Here is a 10,706-nt window from a genome sequence, read left to right on the forward strand (position 1 = left end):
ACATCAGGCTCTGTGCTGATAGCTCAGAGCTTGGAGCCTGCTTCGGATTCTGTGTCTCTGTCTCTCTCTGCCCCCCATTCCCTGCTTGTGCTCGGTCTCTGTCTCTGTCTCTCTCTCTGTCAAAAGTAAATGCACATTAAAAAAATTTTTTTTAATTACTACTGTTGGGATCTTAAATGATGTATTCTAAAATACGTGTATTCTTTGCCAGGCATAGCCAAAATGTATATTTATGTTGCTAAGATCTGCATGCAATGTAGTAATTAAGAATGGACCTTGAGAGTCACAATGCGGAGGTTCAGATCCTGATTTCATAATTTAAACTGAATTTGGGGCAAGTTATTTAACTTTTCTGAGCTTGTTTCTTTATCTGTAAAATGGGGATAATAACAAAACCTAACTCATGGGGTTCTTATGATGATTACGTTAATGAATGCATGGCAGGGTATTATTTGGAAGTGATTCCATAGTTTGGGAAAGGGAAGAGTAGGCAAGGCCATGTCAGCAGGACAGCCTGAGATTTAGAAACCAGGAGCTTTCTCTGTCAGTGCCAGGGGGCTCTGGAAGCCAGGACAATGCCATCTTTCTTGTTATTTCCTGTCTCTTATGTTGCTGTTTGGTGAAGCTCACCAGATGACCACACCCTGACCATTGTCCATCCAGCCCTCCCATCCTACCGGATGCGTTTAGCCAATTTCCTGTTCAGATGGCGAAGAACACTCTTAAGTCAATAGCACCCCTCTTCCCCCAAACACACACTCATACACACAACAATAAGACAAAACATGCAAGATGGAGCCTGGATACTGGAAAGCAGCATGACCAACTCTCCTAGTTTGTGTGGGATTGAAGAAGTTCCTGAGACTTTCAGTTTTAAGGTCAGTACAGTCCTGGGTAGATCCAGATAAGTTCATCACCTTACCTGAAAGGTTGTTGGGGGGGGGGGGGGGTATGATGGCAACGCCCTCGAACCTGGCTGAGATGGGGCTACCTAGAACCAGCTTGCGATCTCCCACCATGCCAGGATGGTGACGGAATTCATACCTGGAATTGCTAATTTTGAGGCTGTCATGCACAGAACCAGCAACATAGTGAGCATACACTCGTTCAATCGTTTATTCAACAAACATTCATTGAGCACCTACTATGTGCTGGATTTTAAGTGCTGGAGAACAAAATAGGCAAAGTCTCGGGATGCTTGCATGGCTCAGTCGGTTAAGTGTCTAACTTCAGCTCAGGTCACGATCTCACAGTTTGTGAGTTCCAGCCCTGCATCAGGCTCTGTGCCGACAGCTCAAAGCCTAGAGCCTGCCTGGGATTGTGTCTCCCTCTTTCTCTGTCCCTCTCCAGCTCGTGCTCTCTCTCTCTCTCTGTGTGTCTCTCAAAAATAAATAAACGTTAAAAAATTTTTTTTTAAATAGGCAAAGTCTCTGCCTTCCTGTAAATTCTTTTCCAGTGTGTATGCATTGTTGTCTAGGGACAGACAATAAACAAACACCTGATGTCAATTAGCGATAAATGCTCCGAAGGAAAGGCAAAGCAGGATCAGGAAATAGCCGTTGTGTGGTGTCTAAACTGATAAATCAGGGAAAGTTTCTCTGAAGAGGTGATCTTTGAATAGACACGAAGTGAAGGAGCAAGCCATAAGAAGGCCCTGGGAGGTGAGTGTGCCTGCACAGGAAGGGAAAAAAGGCCAATAGGGCAGGGGCCAAGGGAGCCAGGGAAATAGTAGCAGGGAATGAAGTGGCACAGGTGGCCAGGGGCCAAATGGTTTGGAGCCTTGCAAACTAAGGTAAGGACTTCGGGTTTCAAATGTCAGCTGTTATTATAATGGCAGCTTTGTTCTTTTTTATTGCATGCTGAGTATGGGCCCTAGCAGCAGCTCTGCTTCATTCAGTCCAACGGAAAGAATTTGGCTCCTGAAGATACTGTTCCGGCCATTGAGAATAAAAAGCTGGGGGGCGCCTGGGTGGCTCAGTCGGTTAAGCGGCCGACTTCGGCTCAGGTCATGATCTCGCGGTCCGTGAGTTCAAGCCCCGCGTCGGGCTCTGTGCTGACAGCCCAGAGTCTGGAGCCTGTTTCAGATTCTGTGTCTCCCTCTCTCTGACCCTCCCCCATTCATGCTCTGTCTCTCTCGGTCTCAAAAATAAAATAAATGTTAAAAAAAAAAAATTAAAAAAAAAAAAAAGCTGGTTCTCCGTTTATACTCCAGTTGGGGTTTGGAGAGGGAGAAGTGGGTCACAGCTCTGAAAATGCGAGAAAACTCACCTGCCCTGCGTGGGCTTCGGGGGACGCGCCGTGAAACTCCTGGAACTAAACAGTTTGAATTTCCCAGAGAGGGGAGGGGCCACTTCCGGCGTGCCCCAGGGCATCATGGGAGGAGTCGGGTGGAGGGAAGAAAAGGCCGGAAGTGGCCCGCCGCCATTGTGCGGACCTGGCTGAGGCGAGGGCGCGGCGTTGCCGGTGAGTGCGCGTGTGGGGTTTGTGAGGGAAGAGCGCCTCGCGCGTCCTCAGGACCTATTCGCGCTGGCGATGACAGAGAATAACCGCACGAGGCCGGGTGGTGGCGCGGGTATGAAACTGGGCTTGGGGCGCGAACTTGAAGGCGGGGCCGTTAGAACCTTCTGGAAAATTCTTGAGTCCCGCACATTGCACAGGGCGCGGGGTTCGGTCGAATATACCTGTCATGCACGTCATGCCCCCTCCGGTTTGCGTTGCGCGCCGTGGGATAGACGCGGCATTGTTTTCCCGAATCCCGAGGAGGAGGACTGTGTTGCCCAAAAGGCACCACCTTTCCCGCCCACGCTCGTCACGCGGGTGTGTCAAGCTGTGAGCCCTTGTCCTTTGAACCTCTGACTCTAGTAGCTCCGTTTCCCCGGAGCGAGCCGTGAACCCCGGTTTCTGGGTGAACCCGTGAAGGTCAGGCCGCCGTGGGCCGAGAAGAGCCCTGCGTTGGGCGCTGTCCCCACGGGGACTGTTGTTTCTCCTTGGACACCGCACGGGCTCTGTTTTCCCTCGTGGGCTCCGGAAGCGGCCTCTTGGTGGCCCTCGGGGGCAGGAGGGAGGAATCAGGCTGGTAAATCCCATCCCTTAAGCAAAGGTTCTTTCCATCTGCCCACAGCCGAGTCCTCGGCTTCCCACTTAGGAAAAAAATGTGACCCATGAGGTCCGCCGTGAAGGTGGCCGGGGACACTGGTATGTGTGACATGTGCCCGGACCTCTGCCACGGCCGGGAGGCCGAGTTTACCGTTTGCTCCCTGACAGCTGCGGTGTCAGCCCCGGAATGTTAATCCGGCCCGACAGCTTGTGTGACAGGGAGCAGCTCTGAGCAGCTGTGCTAACGGTCTCCTCCGTCACATGACCCCCGTCCTCTTCACCTTGCTGTTGTCCGTTGTAGCCTCGTCTTGGCTGAGAAGTGGGTCAGAAATCTCCTTAAGGAGCAGGTGTTATTTACTCACTTATTTAAAAAATGTGAGCCTTAAAAAAAAAAAAAATTCCAAAAGTAGCGTTTGCATTCTAGAAAGACTGACAAATATAATCAAACACGGAAGGGGAATTTTATTTTATTTTTTTTAATTTTTTTTTTTTTAACATTTATTTATTTTTGAGACAGAGAGAGACAGCATGAACGGGGGAGGGGCAGAGAGAGAGGGAGACACAGAATGGAAGCAGGCTCCAGGCTCTGAGCGGTCAGCCCAGAGCCCGACGCGGGGCTCGAACTCACGTGACCCAGGCGCCCCCGGAAGGGGAATTTTAAATCACTCCTAAAATTCGGGGGGCGCCTGGGTGGCTCAGTCGGTTAAGCGTCTGACTTCGGCTCAGGTCACGATCTCACGGTCGGTGGGTTCGAGCCCCCGCGTCGGGCTCTGTGCTGACAGCTCAGAGCCTGGAGGCTGCTTCGGATTCCGTGTCTCCCTCTCTGTCTCTCTCTCTCTCTGCCCCTCCCCCACTCATGCTCTGTCTCTGTCTTTCTCTCTCTCTCAAAAATGAATTCGCATCCAAAAAAATTTAAAATTTTAGCATAGGGCTGGTTTATCTAAAATTTGGGCTAGGGGCGCCTGGGTGGCGCAGTCGGTTAAGCGTCCGACTTCAGCCAGGTCACGATCTCACGGTCCGTGAGTTCGAGCCCCGCGTCAGGCTCTGGGCTGATGGCTCGGAGCCTGGAGCCTGCTTCCGATTCTGTGTCTCCGTCTCTCTCTGCCCCTCCCCCGTTCATGCTCTGTCTCTCTCTGTCCCAAAAATAAATGAAAAACGTTGAAAAAAAAAATTAAAATTTGGGCTAAATCCTTTTGCACTTTCCCCCCGTGTTTGTAAACATCTACAATTTTTTTTTTTTTTTTTTTTTTAAGTAGGTTTCTGCCCAGTGCAGGGGCCCAATGTGGAGCTTGAACTCACCACCCTGAGGTCAAGACCTGAGCTGAGATCGTGAGTCTGAGGCTTATCCACCCAGGCATGCCGCATACACAATATTTTTAAGCACATGCACAACTGGGATATGATCCTGAAAGCATGATTCTGTGTCCTGCCTTTAAAATTTAAGAGATGATGAAAAACTTCTCATGGTGCTAACTCTTCTTCCACATCATGATTTTTTTAAAAAGCTCATTTATTTATTTTGAGAGAGGGAGAGCACCCGTGAGCAGGGGACGGGCAGAGAGAGAATCCCAAGCAGGCTCCTTGCTATCAGTGCAGAGCCAGATGCAGGGCTTGGACTCAGGAACATGAGATCATGACCTGAGCAGAAATCAAGAGTTGAACACTTATTTGACTGAGCCACCCAGGCGCCCCCACCCCCCCATCATGATTACTTAGCATTCCATCCTGTGAAGGTACCATAACTTACCCAGTTTTCTATTGACAATTTAGGTGCTCTAATTTTTTGTGCCTTGAAATATCCTAGTAAGCGTATGTACACATAAATGTTTTTATGCATATCTTTAATTATGAAATTTAGAAAATAGACTTTGTGGTCAAAGGCTATAGATGTTTTAAGGTTTGCAATAGTGGAGTCCCTGGTATTGCAGTCTCCATAGCAATGATATTTTGTAGGAAAACAAAAAGTATTCATTAATGATTGTGCTGATCATCAAATGTTGTAAATATGCAATAATTAAGGCAACAACCTGATTGCAAAATAAGATGACAGATCTTGCCAAAATTGCAGAATTTAATGAAATTGATGGAAGTAGTATTAGAAATCTGCTTGAATTTTGGAAAGTATGGATGCAGCAGCAGTGAACTAGTTAACAAGTGAAGAACTGAAAATAGTGAAGCTGATCCAGTGTTTCACGAGAACTGAGTTCAGAATCAAAGGATTAGGAAGGCCCTTAAAAATAATGAAGCCATTACACATTGTTTGCAAAAAATGAGACATTCTTTATGATTGCATTGCAAAACTTCAACCTAATGGATGCCATACATAGTGTGTAAGACTGGGAACTTTCCCTTTTCTCCCAACTCCTTTGTCGATTCCTTCTTTATTCTAAGAATTAGCAGAGAGTTGCAATTACAAGCTAAATCTTATGAAATATAATAGAAAATAAATTTATTTCAGTAATTTTTGTTTTATTTTATTTTTTAAATTTTTATTTATTTTTGAGAGAGAAAGAGAGAGGGAGGGAGTGCAAACAAGTAGGGGGAAGGTCAGAGAGGGAGACACAGAATCCGAAGCAGGCTCCAGGCTCTGAGGTGTCAGCACAAAGCTGTATGCGGGGCTCAAACTCACAAACCCTGAGCTCATGACCTGAGCTGAAGTCAGACACTTAACCAACTGAGCCACCCAGGTGCCCCGAGTTTGGTTTTATTTTTAAGGCAAAATCCCAATCAGATTCTTTCCCCAGAATTTACTATGCAGTTTTGGACTTCATTTTAATTTAGATTCACTTTGAAAGGGTTGTTTTCCCAGATGACATGTTTGTCTATATAGAAAATTGCAAGGAATTTATAAAAAACTTCCAGACTACTAAGTGAGTTCAGTAGGGTTTCATACAAAAATCAGTTGTATTTCTATATGCTATGTGCTAGTAACAAACATATGGATATCAAAATTAAAAATATAATACCATTTACAATTGCTTAAAAGCAAAAAGAAAGGAGGGCCTCCTGGGTGGCTCAGTTAGTTAAGCATCTGACTTCACTCAGGTCATGATCTCACAGTTTCATGGGTTTGAACCCTGTGTTGGGCTCTGTGCCGACCGCTCAGAGCCTGGAGTCTGCTTTGGATTTTGTGTCTCCCCCTCTCTCTCTGCCCCTCCCCTGTTCTCTCTCTCTCTCTCAAAAATAAATAAAGATTAAAAAACTTTTTTAAAAAGAAGAGAAAAATTAAGGAAAAGAAAAATTTAGGTGTGAATCTAACAAAACATGTATAGAACTCTATATGCCCAAAACTACAAAACCACTGATGAAAGAAATCATGGATCTAGATAAATGGAGAGATACACTAACTTCATGAATTGGAAGAATCAACAGAGTATGTTAATTCTCCCCAAAGTGATAAACAGATTTAATACATTTGCTATCAAAAATTCTAACTGTGGCTTTAAAGTTTGACATACAGTATTCTAATTATCTTACCAAAGCACTGTAATTGTAGTATGTCCCTCAATGAAAAATTATAAACAGCTTTATGGAGGTATAATGACATATTACATACAGCACATATTTAGAGTGTATTGACATGTGCCTATGCTCTGATGCCATCATCTGAGTCAAGACAATGAACATGTCTGTCATCCTGAAAAGTTTCCTTCTGCTCCTTTGTAATTCCCCCTGGTGACCACTGGTCAGCTTTCAATAACTACAGATTAATTTTTATTTTCTAGAATTTTATATAAATGGAATAATAGAGTTTATAATTTTTGGGGGGGTTGTCTTTACTAAGCATAATTAGTTGAAGAATCATCCACTTTTTCATATGTTAACAATTTATTTCTTTTCATTGCTGAGTAACGTTCCATTGTATGGATTTACCCCAGTTCATTTCTCCATTCACTTGTTCATGGACTTTTGGGTTTCCATTTTGGGGTTATTACAAATAAATATATTATGGATATTTCTTTTGGGTAAATAACTAGGTGTGGAATGAGTAGAACAAATGGATTATTTCTAAACTTTTGAAGAAGCTGCCAAACTATTTTTTTTTAATTTTTATTTATTTGTTTTTTAAGAGGGAGAGAGTGCAAGTAGGGGAGAGGGGCAGAGTGGGAGAGAGAGAGAGAGAGAGAGAGAGAGAATGAGAATCCTAAGGAGGGTCCACTCTCAGTGCGGAGCCCAACTCAGGGCTTGATTCTGTGACGTGGGTATCATGACGTGAGCCAAAATCAAGAGTCGATGTTCAACTGACTGAGCCACCCAGGCACCGTTGCCAAACTATTTTTTTTAAATTAAATTTAGGTTAGTTAACATGTAGCAGTCTTGGTTTTAGGAGTAGAATTTAGTGATTTATCACTTACATATAGTACCCAGTGCTCATCCTAACAAGTGCCCTCCTTAATGCCCATCCCCCATTTAGCCACCCACCCCTCATCCACCTCCCTCCATCAACCCTCAGTTTTTTTCTGTGACATTAAAGGTCTCTGTGGTTTGTTTCCCTCTCTTCTCTCCGCCTCCCCCTCCCCATATGTTCATCTGTTTTGTTTATTAAATTCCACATATGGGTGAAATCATATGGGTAGGGGAGGACAGAGAAGGGTGGGGAGACACAGGATCCGAAGAGGGTTCCTCATTGACAGCAGAGAGCCTGACACAGGGCTCGAACTCATGAACCATATACTACATCTTCTTTATCCGTTCATCAGTTGATGGACATTTGGGCTCTCTTCTTAGGGCCAAACTATTTTCTGAAGTGATTATGTCATTTAACATTATCACTAATGGATGTGAAAGGTCCAGTTCTTGGCTAACACTTGAACTTTTAGCCATTGTAATAGGTGTGTAGTGGTATCTCATTATGTTTTCATTGTTATTTACCCAATGACTCAGTGTGTTTAAATTTTTTTTCATGTGCCTTTTTGTCATCTGTATATCATCTTTGATGAAATAAATTTATTTATTTGTTAATTGACGTATAGTTGGTATATAGTATTATATTAGCTTCAGGTGTACAACATACTGTTCCAACATTTATATGTGGTACTAAATGCTCATGATGGTAAGTATAGTCACCATCTGTAACCATACAAAGTTATTACAATATTATTGACTTTATTCCCTGTGCCATACTTTACATCCTTGTGTGTTTAACTTAATAACTGCAAGTTTGTACCCCTTAATCCCCTTCAGCTGTTTCACCCATCTCCCCTCTCCTCCCTTCCCCTTTGCAGCCACCGTTTGTTTTCTGTATTTAGGAGTCTGTTTCTGTTTTGTTTGTTCATTTATTTTGTTTTTTTGGATTCCACAAATAAATGAAATCATTTGGTATTTGTCTTCCTCTGTCTCACTAATTTAACTTAGCATAATGACCTTGTAGGTCTATCCATGTTGTAGATGGCAAGATTTCATTCTTTTTTGTACCTGAGTAATGGTCCATTGTATATAATATATATATCCACACACGTATATATACATATATACATATTTGTGTGTGTGTGTATCACATCTTTTTTATTCATCTACGAGAGGACACTTAGGTTGCTTCCATGTTTTGGCTATTGTAAATAATGGTGTACTGAACATAGGGGATGCATATGTCTTATAACTTTAGTGCTTTCATTTTTTTTTTTTTTTTCGGTAAAAACCCAGAAGTGGAATTGCTGGATCATATGGTATAGTTCTATTTAAAAAATTTTGAGGAACCTCCATATTGTTTCCATGGTGGCTGCACCAATTTACATTCCCACTACCAGTGCACGAGGGTTCCCTTTTTTCCACATCCTCTCCAGCCCTTGTTTCTTGCCTGTCATTCTGACAGGTAAATATTAATAGAATGTTTATTAAATCTTTTGCCTCTTTAGAAATTGGGTGATCTGTTTTCTTTTTATTGAATTTTTAGACTTCTTTAAACTTCTGGATACAAGTCATTTATCAGAGATATAATTTGCAAATACTTTCCAGTCTGTGGCTTATCTTTTTTTCTCTTTATTTATGATTTTATTTTTATTTTGTTATTTTATTTTATTTTTTGAGAGAGAGAGAGACAGAGACAGAGTACGAGCAGGGGAGGGGCAGAGAGAGGGGGAGACACAGAACCCGAAGCAGGCACCAGGCTCCAAGCTGTCAGCACAGAGCCTGACGCGGGGCTCAAACTCACAGACCGTGAGATCATGACCTGAGCCGAAGTTGGACACTTAACCGACTGAGCCACGCAGGCACCCCTTCATTCTCTTTAAAACATGTTTTCAAAGAGCAAAAACTACATTTTGATGAAGTACACTTTTTTTTTCATGGCTTGTACTTTTGGTGTTGTAACTAAGAATTGTTTGCCTAAGCCAGGATCACAAAGCTTTACTGTTATGTTTACTTCTGGAAGTTTTTGTGATTGTAGTGTTGGGTTTCTCCTTGATCCAAAATTTTCTTGAAGAAAATTTATTTGGATTTTTTTTTTAATTTTAAACTTTTTTAGTAATTTGAGACATATTTGAGATCATAGGCTGTACAGTTTATGCTGTAAAGGTTTGAAGATGACAGGGCTGGGAGCTGGGGGCAAGTAGATGCTGCAGGAGGGACAGGAGGACATAAAATAGATCATGGTCCTGACCACCAGCTTTGCTCTGCTGCCTTCCCTCTTTCTGACGACCAGACTCCTGCTGTTTGCACCACTTTTTTCTTGTATCGTTTGTCCCTGTTTTCTCTTCTTAGTTTTTTCTTCTTCCTCGCTTTCTCTCTGACTCACTCATCCAGTTGGTCAGAAAATCCTTGTGCGTCACCTTCGTAACACATCCAGAATCCCCCACCCTAATATTTTCCCAATGCTGTTTCTCCAGTCTAAGCCATGGTCATTTGTTATCTTTTATTTTACTGTAGGCCCCTCACTAGTCTCCCAGCTTCTGCCTTTGCATTCTTCAGTCTATTTCTCAATGCAGCAGCCAGAGTTATTTCTTAAAAATGTCTGTTAATATGTCTTCTCTACTTAAATCCTCCAAAGCTTTGACATCTCACTCTGAATAAAGACACAAGTTCTCAGGCCCTCAGGCCCTACATGATCTGGCCCCTGGTTCCTCTCTTATGTCATAACTCTTTATTTTGCTCATTTTCCTCCAGCCCCTGTGACATGCTAACCTGCCCCTGCCACAGGGCCTGTGCCTTTTCTGTTTTTCCCTCTGACTGGAAATACTCTGACCTTACATACTCAGCTTGGCTTACTACCTTGGTTCCTGCAGGTCTCTTCCCAAATGCCTTTTTTTTTTTTTTTTTAAAGTTTATTTATTTTGACAGAAAGAGAGAGGAGAGAGAGAGAGCAGCATGCACAAGGGACAGAGAGAGGGAGACAGAGAATCCCAAGCAGGCTCCTCACTGTCAGCACAGAGCCCAATGCGGGGCTCGAACTCACGAACTCTGAGATCATGACCTGAGCCAAAGTCGGAGGCTTAACCAACTAAGCCACCCAGGAGCCCCTCCGGTGTCTAATTTTGTAGAGAAGCCTATTCTCTACAAAGTAGTGCCTCCCTCTATTTCTTTATTTCCCACTAGTACTTATTGTCTGACATGTTACATGCCTTCTTATTTGTTGGTTGCCTTTTTATCCTCGTAGAATGTAAGTTCCCAGAGGG

The 10,706-nt window shown here is 43.4% G+C and overlaps 1 long non-coding RNA gene across 1 annotated transcript in view; it reads left to right on the top strand.

The window, feature by feature from the left end:
- Positions 1 to 2,318: 2,318 nt before the first annotated feature.
- The window catches only part of LOC144614374 (uncharacterized), a 78,321-nt gene continuing 69,933 nt past the window's right edge, over positions 2,319 to 10,706 (top strand). The window contains exon 1 of the long non-coding RNA XR_013552099.2: positions 2,319 to 2,463. This is a non-coding gene — a long non-coding RNA (uncharacterized LOC144614374). The remainder of the gene's footprint in view (positions 2,464 to 10,706) is intronic.

This window comes from Panthera onca, chromosome E1 (genome assembly GCF_046562875.1).
Source record: "Panthera onca isolate mPanOnc1 chromosome E1, mPanOnc1 haplotype 2, whole genome shotgun sequence".
In the NCBI taxonomy this organism is placed as follows: Eukaryota; Metazoa; Chordata; class Mammalia; order Carnivora; family Felidae; genus Panthera; species Panthera onca.